The sequence below is a fragment of the Megascapheus bottae genome, chromosome 34 (genome assembly GCF_031878675.1).
Source record: "Megascapheus bottae isolate mThoBot1 chromosome 34, mThoBot2.hap1, whole genome shotgun sequence".
NCBI lineage: Eukaryota > Metazoa > Chordata > Mammalia > Rodentia > Geomyidae > Megascapheus > Megascapheus bottae.
The window spans coordinates 7,929,429-7,942,743 of NC_143542.1; positions in this window are offsets into that span (position 1 = coordinate 7,929,429).

A 13,315-nucleotide genomic window follows, 5' to 3' on the forward strand; every position below is an offset into this window, starting at 1 on the left:
GGTATCAGTTTCAGAATGCCTAGTTTGATTAGAGGTAGAAGTTTTACCTTAAAACAAACTATGCTATTGCTTTGTAACAGCAAGCATTCATGTCACAATGTTTCCAGTGGATCCATACACAGCTGTCAGTGATGATACCCTGTTTTCAGGAGCCTGGGCTATAATATCAGCAGATGCTTAGGAGGGGCTGGCCTGCCTCACAGCTCATGTATTAATTTGCATTAAGATTCCATTTCTTTCCTGTAGGTTATTTGAGCTCTTCCTTGGGTGTTCAATATGGGACTATTGCATAGGTCAGTCAAAACATCTGAATGAGATATTTGGGCTTATGTTTATGGAACTTACTTGAAATACACATAGTGTTTATATGCATGAGATATTTACTGAAATTAATCTGGAGCTGAGTATTATGGTGTGATTAAACTTGCCGTGTTAAGCTCTTATTGTGAACTAGGAACTCTCTGTGGTTTTACTCTTTTTAAAGGTCACAAAAACCAGCTAGGCACTGGTGGCTCCTACCTGCAACCCTAGCTACTCAGCAGGCTTAGATGTACGGAAGGTGGTCACAACCCAGAGTAGAGCTGTGGCTCAAGTGGTAGAGTGATAACCTTGAGCAAAAAAGGTCAGTGACAGCTGGGACCTAGGATCTGTGTTCAAGAACTGATATGTGCACATGCACATGCACATGTGCGCGTGTGCACATACACACACACACACAATCAGAAATGTCCAAAACATCATAGTTGGCTAATATACACAACCTTTGTGTTTCACATATCTAGTAATTCAACATTGTATCTGAAGAGCTAGGCTTCTTGAACCCTGCAGTCTTGAGAATTTATGGGGGCAGTTCTGTTCTGTACAGTAGTGTGGATCCATTTGTTGGCCCAGCCTCTGGGAGCCTTGGGCTGTTAAACTTTGAGTGACTGTGAGGCTTCTGATGCTTCTGTGCCACCTCAGGATGGGACACATCACTCCCACAGCTAGAGTGGCTCCCCCATGTGGCCTGGCCTCATGTTCGCTTGACTGTTGGATGTCCCCTGAGTAGCACTTGGAATTCAGACTTCCTGCTCTGGCCCCCCCCAAACTCCACTCCTGGGCCCCCACTTTGTGAGAAATAGAGGAGTGGAAAGCCCTGTCTCGAGCAGATGTCACCGCCACTCTAGTGGGGCCGCGGGGACGGGATACAGTGCGATGTGGGATTTGGGGGGACAGAGAGGGGTAGCAAAGTGAGGAGTTGAGAGAGGGGAGCTGTGTAAAGGCCTATGGAGACCAGAAGTCTTCCCAGAGGCTGGAGGAGCAGCAGGGGAGGTCTGTGGAGTGGCGGCAGGCCTGCAGTAAGGTGGGAAGCCTGAGGGGAAGGGCCTGTAGACAGATCTGCAGGGAGGAAGAGAGCAAGAGGCCTGCAGAAGGAAAAAAAAACTCGCTCCTTGAGGTTATGGTCTAAACTCCTTTATTACCTTTAATTGTGTTCTCAGGTAATTACAGCTTCTTGCTGTTGCCCCACCTCCATCCCCCCCCCCCGCATTGGCAGCTCTGTCTGTCCAGGTTGAAAGGGACAGAGTCAGGGCCCTGGGTCTGCAAGGACAGTGGCCTCCAGGCAGGGGGAAGGACCCGAGTGATTGCTGATGTGATTTGGAGGAGGGTTGTCTCTCAAGGTCATGTGTCAGGAGCCTGGTCCCTTGTACAGCAGTGCTGTGGGGCATAATCTTGTGAGCGGTGAGGCTTGTGCAGGGCATCTGGCTCATGCTTGTAATCCTAGATACTCCGGAAGCTGAGATAATTCAAAGCCAGAGAGGGTAGAAAAATCCACGAGACAGACTTTCACCTGACAACAGAAACGAAAAGCTGGAAGTGGAGCTGAAGTGGTAGTGGGCGAGGCTTGAGTGAAAAAGCTATAGGACAGCACTGAAGCCTGAGTGCAAGGCCTAGTGGTGTGACCCAAGTGAACAATTTCCTTCAGCTAGGCCCCCATTCTGGAGTGTCCAAAACCCTTGAAAATACCACCGCCATCCGGAGAGTAAGCATTCTTCACCTGAGCCTGTGGAGGACATATCTTATTCAAACCATCTCATTAGTGAAATAGGCACCATACGCAAATAAAGTTGTTTATCTCAAAAAGAGTGTACAGTGTACAGCTTAATATAGGGGTAATGACAACACATAAGATGCAAATGATTAGTGCTATAGAAAGTGGAAAGAAGGGCCGGGAGTTTGGCCTACTGGTACAGTGCTTGTCTAGCATGCACAAAGACATGGGTTCAATTCCTCTGTACCACATACATAGAAAAAACCCAGAATGGTGCTTCGGCTCAAGTGGTAGAGCTCTAGCCTTGAGAAAGTCCAAGTACTCAAGCCCTGAGTTCAAAGCCAGGACTGGAAAAAAAAAAAGAAATTGGAAAAAAGCTGGGATTCCTTCTTTAGTAGAAATCTTGAGGCTGTAGGGAGGTCTAGGGCTTAGGATAGTCCAAATACTCAGAAAATACATTCAAAGACTCGGCTGAGAAGGTCACAGAAACCCACAAACGTAGATTACGGTGAGAGTTAGTCAATTCACAGAGGAGAGGACGGTGAGCACAGGCTCAGCGCGCCCTCTGGTGGTAAGTGGACCTCACTGCACCACGGAGGGGAGGAGATTAGTGAGCATTCACCCAGATCGCCCTCTGGTGGAAGGGGAGGTCACTGCAACACGGGAGGGGGAGATGGTGAGCATTCACCCAGTTTGCCCTCTGGTGGTAAGTGGAGGTCACTGCACCACAGATTGTTCTAGGGCTGTGAGCATTCCCCCAGAGCACCCTCTGGTGATCAGCGGAGGTCACTGCATGATGGATTGGACTAGGACGGTGAACATTCACGCAGAGCGCCTTCTGGTGGTAAGCAGAGGTCACTGCACCATGGATTGGTCTAGGGCTGTGAGCATTCACCCAGAGCGCCCTCTGGTGGGAAGCGGAGATCACTACACCACGGATTGGTCTAGGGCTGTGAGCATTCACCCAGAGCGCCCTCTGCTGGGTAGTGGAGCTCATTGCACCACGGGGGGGGAGGCAGTGACCCTTCACACAGAGCGCCCTCTGGTGGCAAGCGGAGCTCACAGGTCCATGGAGGGGTGAATGGCAGTTATCATTCACCCAGAGCACCCTCCTTGGAAGCGGAGCTCACTGCACCACAGAGGAGTGTAGGGCGGTGAGTATTCACCCAGAGCGGCCTTGGGTGGCAAGCGGAGATCACTACACCACGGGAAGGCGGGGAAGGTGTCGAGCATTCACCCCGAGCGCCCTCTGGGGGCAAGCACAGCTCACTGAATCGTGGAGGAGAGTAGGGTGGTGAACGTTCACTCAAAGTGCCCTCTGGTGGCAAGTGGAGCTCTCTGCACCACTGAGGGGGGGGAAGGCGATGACCATTCACTCAGAGCGCGCTGTCGTGGCAAGCGGAGCTCATTGCACCATGGAGGTAAGGAAGGTGGTGAGCATTCACCCAGAGCGCCCTCTGGTGGGAACTGGAGCTCACTACACTAGGGAGGGGTGGAGGGTGGTGAGCAGGGGTGTAGCACACCCTCTGGTGGGAAGCAGAGCTCACTACACTAGGGAGGGGTGGAGGGTGGTGAGGAGGGGTGTAGTGTGCCCTCTGGTGGGAAGTGGAGCTCACTACACTAGGGAGGGTAGGAGGGTGGTGAGCAGGGGTCCAGCACCCCTCTGGTGGGAAGACGAGCTCACTACACTAGGGAGGGGAGGAGGGTGGTGAGCAGGGGTCCAGCGCGCCCTCTGGTGGGAAGACGAGCTCACTACACTAGGGAGGGGAGGAGGGTGGTGAGCAGGGGTCCAGCGCGCCCTCTGGTGGGAAGACGAGCTCACTGCACGTTGGAGTGCGTCCTCTGCTGTTCACGTGGGAAATGTCAGTGTGGCATGTGAACACCATGTGTGGAACAGTGTGGTGGTCACACATCCACAGTTTTCCTTACATTAATTCTTTGTGTGTGTGTGTGCGCACACACTGTTAATAGAGTTTGGATATAGGGATTGGGTGCTGTTCCTCAGCTTGTTCACTTAAGATGGTGCTGCAGTACTTGAGCCTCAGCCCCTCTTCTGGCTTCATATTGTCTAAATGTGTGTATGTATGGGTGTGTGCTTTGTCTCTTTGTGTTTTCCAACATGAATATCATTCTTTAAGCTCTTCTAACTCTGTTGGATTGAGGGAAGGAAGAAGACAGGAAGAGAGGGAGAGTGCAAACTCGTCTTCTCTCCCTTTTTCACTCGTGTTTGCAGTTTATGAGGGAACATGAAATAAACTAATAAACAAAGTAATCTTGGATGGAAGCTGTGAGACAGCGCTTGTTGTCTCTGAACACGTGGCTTCTGTGTCTCCCTGTTTTAAATTTTTGAAGGAAACATTGGTTGATGGAGGCAGAAGATGGAATGTTTTCATTTAAATGCATCCTTTACCAACTGGATTCTGTAAAGGTTTATTTCCCCACTCCTAACTGACAACTGGAAATATCAACAATTCAGCCTGTTTTTTCTTGTCTTGCTTTGCTCTCTGGTCTAGTTTCCTGCGTGTTCTCCACTCACCCCCCCACACCCCGCCCTAACATACTGATAATCTGGGATGCAGGAGAGAGGCCATGCAAGGCCCTAAGTGACTGTCCCTAGTAAGTGTCCGTAGAAGGTCTGGGCCTGCCTGTCCCATTGGCCCTCCAGTTCTAGCGGCAGCAGAGTGTTCCACACAGTCAGGTCTTCTGCTAGGCAGGCCGGTTGGCAGGCGGGTAGTGAAGCCGGAACCTCCTCGGGGGAAGAACCAGGCTGGGAGGGGAGGCCATGACCGGGGCTTGTCTTCCTCTGCTGGTATTGAGCCTCCAGGGCATCTGGAGGGGCTGTGGGGTTTCAGACACTGGACAACCACTTCTCCCCACCAGGTGCTCACAACCTGGGCCTCCATGCTTCCCTGGGTAGAGGTAAGCGGCGGCACTCGGCCTCAGGATCTGGAGCCCTCCAGGGTCCCTCCACACCCACCCCTGGGCGAGCAACCGATTCCTCCCCACCACTCCAGAACGGACAGCTGGTACCCCCATGTCCAACCCAGAGCATGGACTCTAAGCCCTGTCCAAGGCCAGCAAAGCAGACCACTCCCAAAAACTTTCCTGGTTCACAGGCTGCAGCTCTGTTCGCCCCACCTCTCCAGGTGGGAAGAGGAAGAGGCGGAGCTGAGAGGAGAGCAACCAGAGGCAGTGGGAAGAACAGCCAGAGAAAAAGGCGGGCTGGAGCCGGAGTGGGGTTGAGGCTTGAGAAGGGCGGGGCTTGTGGGGGGCTGAGCGCCGGGGGTGGGGCCAGGACTAGGAAGGGAGTTGAGCAGTCTAGGGCGGGGCTTGGAGGGAGAGCTCCAGGGGGGTGGAGCCAGGGTACGGAAGTGATGGTCTGGGGGCGGGGCTTGCGGGGTCAGAGCCTGAGAGGGGTGGGGCGGAGTGAGGACGTGAGGGGTCAGGGGCGGGGCGAGGACGCTGAACTGGTTTGGGGCAGTTCTGCCTGGGACCAGTCAGCCCGTGAGAGGCTCCAGTGCGGCTGCCTTCCTCTGAGCGGCGTTTGTTCCGGGGCCTACAGAGCTGGGCGCGGCCCTCTTGGCCCGAGGCTGGGCGTCTATTGCCTGTTAGCCCCTCTTGTAAGGCACCGGCAGCATTTCTTCATGAGGAAGCGCCTGAAGGAGACTGTCTCTACCCAGACGCCGCGTGTGTGTGAGGAAGGCCATGTTAGGCCTAAGCCAGGCCTCCAGAGCCAGCTCCCAGTCAGAGGTGCGCTTTTTAGCCTAGGCAGGCCTGGGCCTGGGTGTGTGGTGGCTGTGAAAGTGTGGGGAGTGGGGCCTAGTGCTTCGTTTTTCCTCTTCCTGAAGGGACTTCGGCCTTGTTAGGCCTAAGCCAGGCCTCCGGAGCCAGCTCCCAGTCAGCAGTGAGCTTTCAGTGTAGGCCGGGGCCTGGTTGAGAGTGGACAGGCACGGCAGCCCGCCCGCTGCTGCCTCCTCTTTTGTTTTATTTTCCTCCATCCAGGCCCTGGGACGGTGCGGCCATGGGAGGGAGTGGTCAGTGCAGATGGGGCCTAGGCTGCTGCCCCTCCACCTTGAGGACGTGAGGGGTCGGGGGCGGGGCTTGCGTGGTCAGAGCCTGAGGGGGGGGGCAGAGCGAGGACGCTGAACTGGTTTGGGGCAGTTCTGCCTGGGACCAGCCGGCTTGTGAGAGGCTCCAGTGCGTCCGCCTTCCTCTGAGAGACTGGCATTTGTTCTGGGGCCTACAGAGCTGGCCTGAGGCCAGGCGTCTGTTGCCTGTTAGCCCATCCTGTAAGGTGCCGGCAGCGTTTCTTTGTGGGGAAGCGCCTGAAGGAGGCCTTCTCTACCCGGACACCAAGTGTGTGTGAGGAAGGCCATGGTAGGCCTAAGCCAGACCTCCGGAGCCAGCTCCCAGTCAGAGGTGCGCTTTTTAGCCTAGGCAGGCCCGGGCCTGGGTGTGTGGTGGCTGTGAAAGTGTGGGGAGTGGGGCCTAGTGCTTCGTTTTTCCTCTTCCTGAAGGGGCTTCGGCCTTGTTAGGCCTAAGCCAGCTCCCAGTCAGCAGTGAGCTTTCAGTGTAAGCCGGGGCCTGGTTGAGAGTGGACAGGCGCGGCAGCCCGCCCGCTGCTGCCTTCTGGGACGGTGCCGCCATGGGAGGGAGCGGTCAGTGCAGATGGGGCCTGGGCTGCTGCCCCTCCTCCTGGAGGCTGTGAGGGGCCGGGGGTGGGGCTTGCGGGGTCAGAACCTGAGAGGGGTGGGGCAGAGCAAGGAAGTGAGAGGGCGGGGGCGGGGTGAGGACGCTAAACTGGTTCGGGGCGGTTCTTTCTGGGACCAGTCGGCCTGTGAGAGGCTCCAGTGCGGCCGCCTTCCTCTGAGAGAGCGGCATTTGTCCCGGGGCCTACAGAGCTGGGTGGGGCACTCTTGGCCTGAGGCTGTTGTCTGTTCACCGGTCCTGTCAGGTGCCGGCAGTGTTTCTTTGTGGGGAGGCACCTGAAGGAGGCTGTCCTACCCAGATGCCGCGTGTGTGTGAGGAAGGCCGGGGCTCTTTAAGTAAAGCGTTGCTTCTTGCCAGGTCTGTACAAGGCATGGGTGGGTGGTGGTTGTGAAGGTGTGTGAAGTGGGGCCTGCCATGCCCTGTGTGTCCTTTGTGCTCTTCCTGAAGGGAAGTCCTGGCCTAAGCCAGGCCTCCGGAGCCAGCTCCCAGTCAGCAGTGAGCTTTCAGTGTAGGCCCGGGGCCTGGTCAAGAGTGGAGAGGCCTGGCCGCCTGCCTGCCGCTGCCTCTTTGATTTTGTTTTACTTTTTTCATTCCAGGTCCGAGGACGGCACCGCCATGGCAGGAAGTGGTCAGTGCAGACTGGACCTGGGATGCTGCCCCTCCACAGCCTGACTTCCAGGCTCTGTCTGCTCTGGTAATGCTCCCCCTTCCCCACTTCTGGTCAGTGTCTGCCCCCATAATGCTCCCCCACCCCCACTTCCGGTCTCTGTTCACTCCCATAGTGCTCTGCCACCCCCACTTCCGGTCTCTGTCCCCTCCCATAATGCTCCCCACCCCCACTTCCGGTCTCTGTCCGTGCCCATAATGCTCCCCACCCCCACTTCCGTTCTCTGTCCCCGCCCATAATGCTCCCCCACCCCCACTTCCGGTCTCTGTCCGCTCCCATAATGCTCCCCCACCCCCACTTCCGGTCTCTGTCCGCTCCCATAGTGCTCCCCTACCTCCACTTCCGGTCTCTGTCCCTAATGCTCCCCTACCCTCACTTCTGCTCTGTGTCCACTCGTGAAGTGCTCTCCTTCTCACTTCTGGCATTTGTCCACCCAGTAAAGCTCCCTGTCTCCTGTCCCCTCCCCGTCTCCTGTCCCCTCCCCGTCTCCTGTCCCTCCCCGGTCTCCTGTCCCCCCTCATCTCTTGTCCCCTCCCCGTCTCCTGTTCCTCCCTGTGCCCTCTGCCCTTCCCATGTCCTGTCCCCTCCTGTCCCCCCTTGCCCCTCTCAGAGCCTGAGGACTGGTGGTTGGGGTCATTGTTGGGGACATCATTTATTCTCCAGTGTGGACGGTGTTGGGGACATCATTCATTCATCCTCCAGTATGCATGGCTTCTCCACATTTTATTGGGCATATCAGGATTTTGTCTATATTTTGGAGTATGCCTTCCCAGCCAGACAAGCACCTTGATGCTGAGCCATGTCCCCTGTTGGTCTCAGGAAGCCATCATTGCCTCAAGCCTGGCCCGGGATCTGCCTCATGAGGAGCTTGGTGGGGTAGCAGAAAGTGGGAGCAGAAAGTGTGGTCTACATGGATTTTTCTTTTTTTCCTTCTGTTGGCTCTACCCCAGATCCTGCTCAGAAGAAGAGAGGCCTCAGGATGCTGAGCCTTTGTTTTTCAGAGACTCCTTTCACTTTCCGTGCTGTGATGAGAAAAGATGAAGAACCCAGAACCTTTGAATCAATCGTAAGTGTAGGATCTGCGTGTACACTCAGATGTAGGATCTTGCTCCCAGCCCACATCTTACATAGGGCATGGGGGTTAGGGTGTGAGGGGATGTGTGGAAAGCATTGTTTTTTTTGCCAGGTTTTGGTGGTCTGTAATCCTAGCTACTAAAGAGTCCAAGATCTGAGGTTTGCAGTTCACACCTAGCCCTGGAAGGAAAGTTCTTGAGGGTCTTTATCACCAATAATGCGTAAAAACTCTAAAGTGGAGCTCAAGTAGTAGAACGCCAGTCTTGAAAAAACATTTGTCGGGAAGAACACCTAGGTCCTAAGTTCAAGCCCCAGGACCAGTATAGAAAGATTTTTGTGTTTATTGTATAGGTCCAATACACATTTTATTAGTCACACAAAGGTATTTTAATTTCTGTTTGGTGAATTCCTGGGATATTGTGTTCCAGGGTCTCTCACAAGCTGGGAAAGTACCCCAGCCTTTGATTTTCACAATTTCCAGCCTTTGCTGCATGCTGTCTTCCCGTGACTATAGGCACTTTGAGAAGAAAATGCACAGAGTCAGGGTAAAATGTGGAGAGACTGGAAGCTTGGGATTGTGAATACAGGTTTAGTGGGTATGGCCCAACTTAGAATGGCCTCGATGGACTTCATTTGAGCTTGTTCTGGTGAACTCATGCCTTGCCCAGGCCTCTGGCCTCTCTCAGTGTCATCATGTTTTCATCTATACTTTGACCATCCTGGGGGCCTGGAGAAGGGGGTGAGGGCATGTGTGATGAAGGGTAGTCTCTCCTTCCCTGCATTGTGAGTTGGTGCTTGTCAGGACAACTTTGATGACCCTAGGCTCCTACTTTGGTCTCTGAATCGTCATCGTGATTTCACGTCTGCTTTTGGTCATGTCCTTCTCAATACCTGTGGGTTGGGGCTGAGGGAATGCGGGAAGTTTCATTTTTAATTACATAGGTCCTGTACACATTTTGTTCAACATGTCAATGCATTTAAATTTCTTTTGGTGAATTTAACTTTTATTGTGTTCCATGGCTTCCTACCACTTAGGCAGCACCTCAACACAGCCTCACCCCTTTCTGTCTAGTGACTCAATCAGTTCCTTTAGACTGATGTTATATGTCAGTTTTCTAGTAGGAGCTTCTGTGTGACTGTTTTGTCTTTCTCTGACAGTATACAGGATCCCACTGATCTGTGGAGCAGTTCTAGCATCTTCACCCTTCATTGTGTGTTGATTTCTTCTGACCGTAAGTACTTCGGGGGCAAAACTTGCTCAGTATCAGGAAAAAATGTGGAGTCCAGACACTGGGAATTGTGTCTCAAGAATCTGATTTTGTGGTCTAATGTTGAAGTGGCCTGACTGACACATCCTACCCCTAACCTGCTTTCATAGACTCATGCAAAATTTAGGTCTCCAACTTCATGTCTTAAGTCTGTACTAGGTTTTTTATCTGTGCTTCCAGTGGTATTCATACCAAAGCCTGGTGAATGGAATGAAGACAAGTGTGAGGAAGGGCAGTCTATGCTTTCCTGCTTGTTAAGTTGGCACTTGTCAGAACACCTTTTGCCACAGCAGGCTTATCCTAAGTCTGTATCCTCAGCTCTGAGTCTTCACTGATCTTTTAGCAATGTCTGGTATAGGGCATGGGGGTTAGGGAATGAGGGCATGTGTTTATGTTGTCATTACATACACTTTTATTAGGCATTCCAAGGTATTTCCATTTGCATGGGTGAATTCCAGTGGTATTATGTTCATAGCTCTCCACAGGCTAGGTCAGCAACTCCACAGGAAGCCCTCCATTTTATGCCTCAGAATGGGGTTTTGTCAAGTTTCTAATAGTAATCTTTGGAGGGAAGCAGAAGGCATATCCTAGCACTTTTCCTTCTCTGTCAGACCTTCCAGGTCTTGTGTATCCTTAACCAGGTTCCTGGATGCCTAGCCTTTGTGGTGCGTTGCCTTCCTCTGCCTGTGTGCACCATGAGGAGAAAATGTTCCCAGTGTCAGAAGACCAACTGGAGAGGGGCCAGGAGCCTGGCCTAATGGTAGAGTGCTTGCCTAGTATACACAAAGCTTGGGTTCAATTATTTTGTACCACACTCAGAAAAAAGTTAGTCTTTGGTACCACAGACAGAAAAAGCCGGAAGTGGTGCTGTGGCTCAAGTGGAAGAGCACTTGCCTTGACAAAGCCCAAGGACAGTGCTTGGGCTCTGAGTTTAAGCCCAAGGACTGGTCCCTAAAAAAGGAAGTGGAGGAAAGGAGAAAGAAGAAAGGAAGAAAGAAGGAAGAGGGAAGAGAAGAAGAAAGGAAAAAGGAAGGAAGAAGGAAAAAGAAGAATGGATGAAAGAAGGAAGAGGAAGCAGAGGCGGGAGGAGTAGGAGCAGGAAGAAGGAGGGTGGAGGAAGAAGAGGAAGAAGTAGAAAGGAAGAGGAGTAGAAGGAGCAAGAGGAAGAGAGGAGGAGGAGGAGAAGAGTAGGAAGAGAAGAAGAAGAGGAGGAGGCTACGGTGGCAGAGATGATGACAACGATAGTGACAATGATGACCACATTGGAGAGTCTTCAAGTTTTCAATTGCGAGCGTTGAATCTGGGTACACAGCCCAGTCCCTGCTTTGGTGGACCGAGGTCCAACTTAGGCCTCCACTGTCTTTGCTTTTGGTACATAGAGAAAAGGGGGTGAAAGCATTTATGAGGAAGGGAGGCCTAACCCTTCCTGCTTGGTAAATTGTGAACTGTCAGAACAACTGATGACTCTAGGCCCCAACCCAGCTAGCTCTCTGTCCTCAAATCCACACGTTCACTGTTGCCTAACACATTTACCAACTATTGACCTACTCTGTTCATACACCTGCCATGTGTACATGTGAGGGTGAGGGTGTGGGATAGAGTGCTATGTTTTTCTGTAATATTGGATAAAAGAAGACCACCTACCTCCAAGGATGCAGGACACTGCGCTGTCAGTTACGTTGGGGTCGGGATGTAGGTGAAAGAGTTAAGGTTGTTGTCTGGGTTGGTGGTAGGGGTTAGAGTAGTTAAGGTTACTATTGTTAGGGCTGGTATGGTTTAAGTTAGGGTTCAGAATAGACTTGTTGATGTTCATGGTGTGGTCTGGATTTGTTTAGGGGATCCATAACCTTAACATGTATCATAAGCCACCCACCAATCCTAGGCCTTATCCTAAACCATTTATTAACTCAAATCACTAGCATAAGTGTGTTACTAACATATTTCAGCAAGCCCAACCCATCCCTCAAAGCTGGGGGAGGAGCAGTAGGCTTAAGGAATAGTATTTTTAGTGTCAGTGGTGATGTTACATGGTTAGGGTTGTTAGGGCTACCGTGTTTAGGGTTGGTATGATTGAAGTTAGGATTCAGGTGTAGGGTTGTTGATGTGAAGGGTAGAGTTAAGGTTGGGTGCTATTGAGGTTACTCAGCATGGGAGTTAGAGTGAATTTTGTAGTCATGGTTCAGAAACAGGTTCGAGTAGGTGATGGGTTTTCTATTATCCTTACGTAGCAGGTTAGTAAGTTAGGGTTAGTGTTAAGTGTTACAGAATGCTAGGGAATTATGGTTAGTGAATGGGTTAATGTTATGGATCTGCTAGTCGTTGTGGAAAAGATTAGCAGTTGCATTATGGAATAGGTCAGGTTTAGGGTTGTGGCAGAGTGTAGGGAATGTGGTAGACAAAATGTGAGGTTGGGGATGTCGTGGAGGAAAATGCTCTCATAAGGGTTCAGGAAAGGTTGAAGGTCAGGGAGCTTGTGAGGAAGAACTTTATGGGATGGGTTAGGGTTTGGATATGTTATGCAGCGGTCTTTAAAGTACATTAGGGAACAGGTGAGGAGCAGATAACTTGTTAGGAAAGGGGTTATGTAGGAGTGGGTTAGGATTGTACAAAGTGGGAGTTATGCAGTTACATATGGATTGGGGCTAGAAGATGGTCTAGGGTGAGGCATAAGATTGGTGGTGCATTAGGTAATTTGTTAGAGTATGAGTTTGGGTTAGGGCACTTGTTAAGATGTGAGTATGGCAGAGTTAGGGTGTATATTGGGGTACATGTTAGGGAGCATGTTAAGATAATGTTTGGTGTAAGGTACCTGTTAGGATTAGGGTTTAGAGTACGTGTTAGGGTAAGCGTTGGGGTAGGTTTTGGGTACATGCTAGGGTGCATGTAAGGGCACCTATGCGATTAAAGAGTGTGTTCAGGTACTTGATTCTGTATGTATTTCATGTTTAGGGAATATGTTAGTTATGGTACATGTCAGGGAATGTTAGGATTATGGTTCCTGTTAGGGATAGGACACATGTTAGAGTATATATTAGTGTACACTTGGGGTACACGTTAGGGTGCCTGTAAGGGTGGTTTTGAGTACTGCTAGGATACTTGTACTTGTTAGGCAGGGTGGTACATGTTAATGTTTAAAGTACATTCATAGTACATTTTAATGTTAGGGTATATTGTGAGGTACATGATGAGGTATGGGTTAGGGTATATGTCAAGGTGTGAATATGGGCAAGAGTTAAGATGCATGATGGAGTGTATGTTAGGGAACATGTTAGGATACATATTAGGGTTAGGGCAAGTTCTAGGATATGTGTTATATTATTCCTTTGGGCTACATGTTAGGTTATATAGTTTAGAGTATGTATTAGTGGTTAGGGTACATATCAGGATAGGTATTAAGTTTAGGGTACATGTCAAGGATATATGTTAGTGTATTGGTTACATTTAGTACGTGAGGTTAGGGTATTGGTTAGTGTTGTGGTTTTGGTTAATATTAGGGCATGCTTGGGTATGTGTTGGGTTACATTTGGGTTCATGTATGGTGCAGGTAAGGTTACCTAGTCTTAGAGT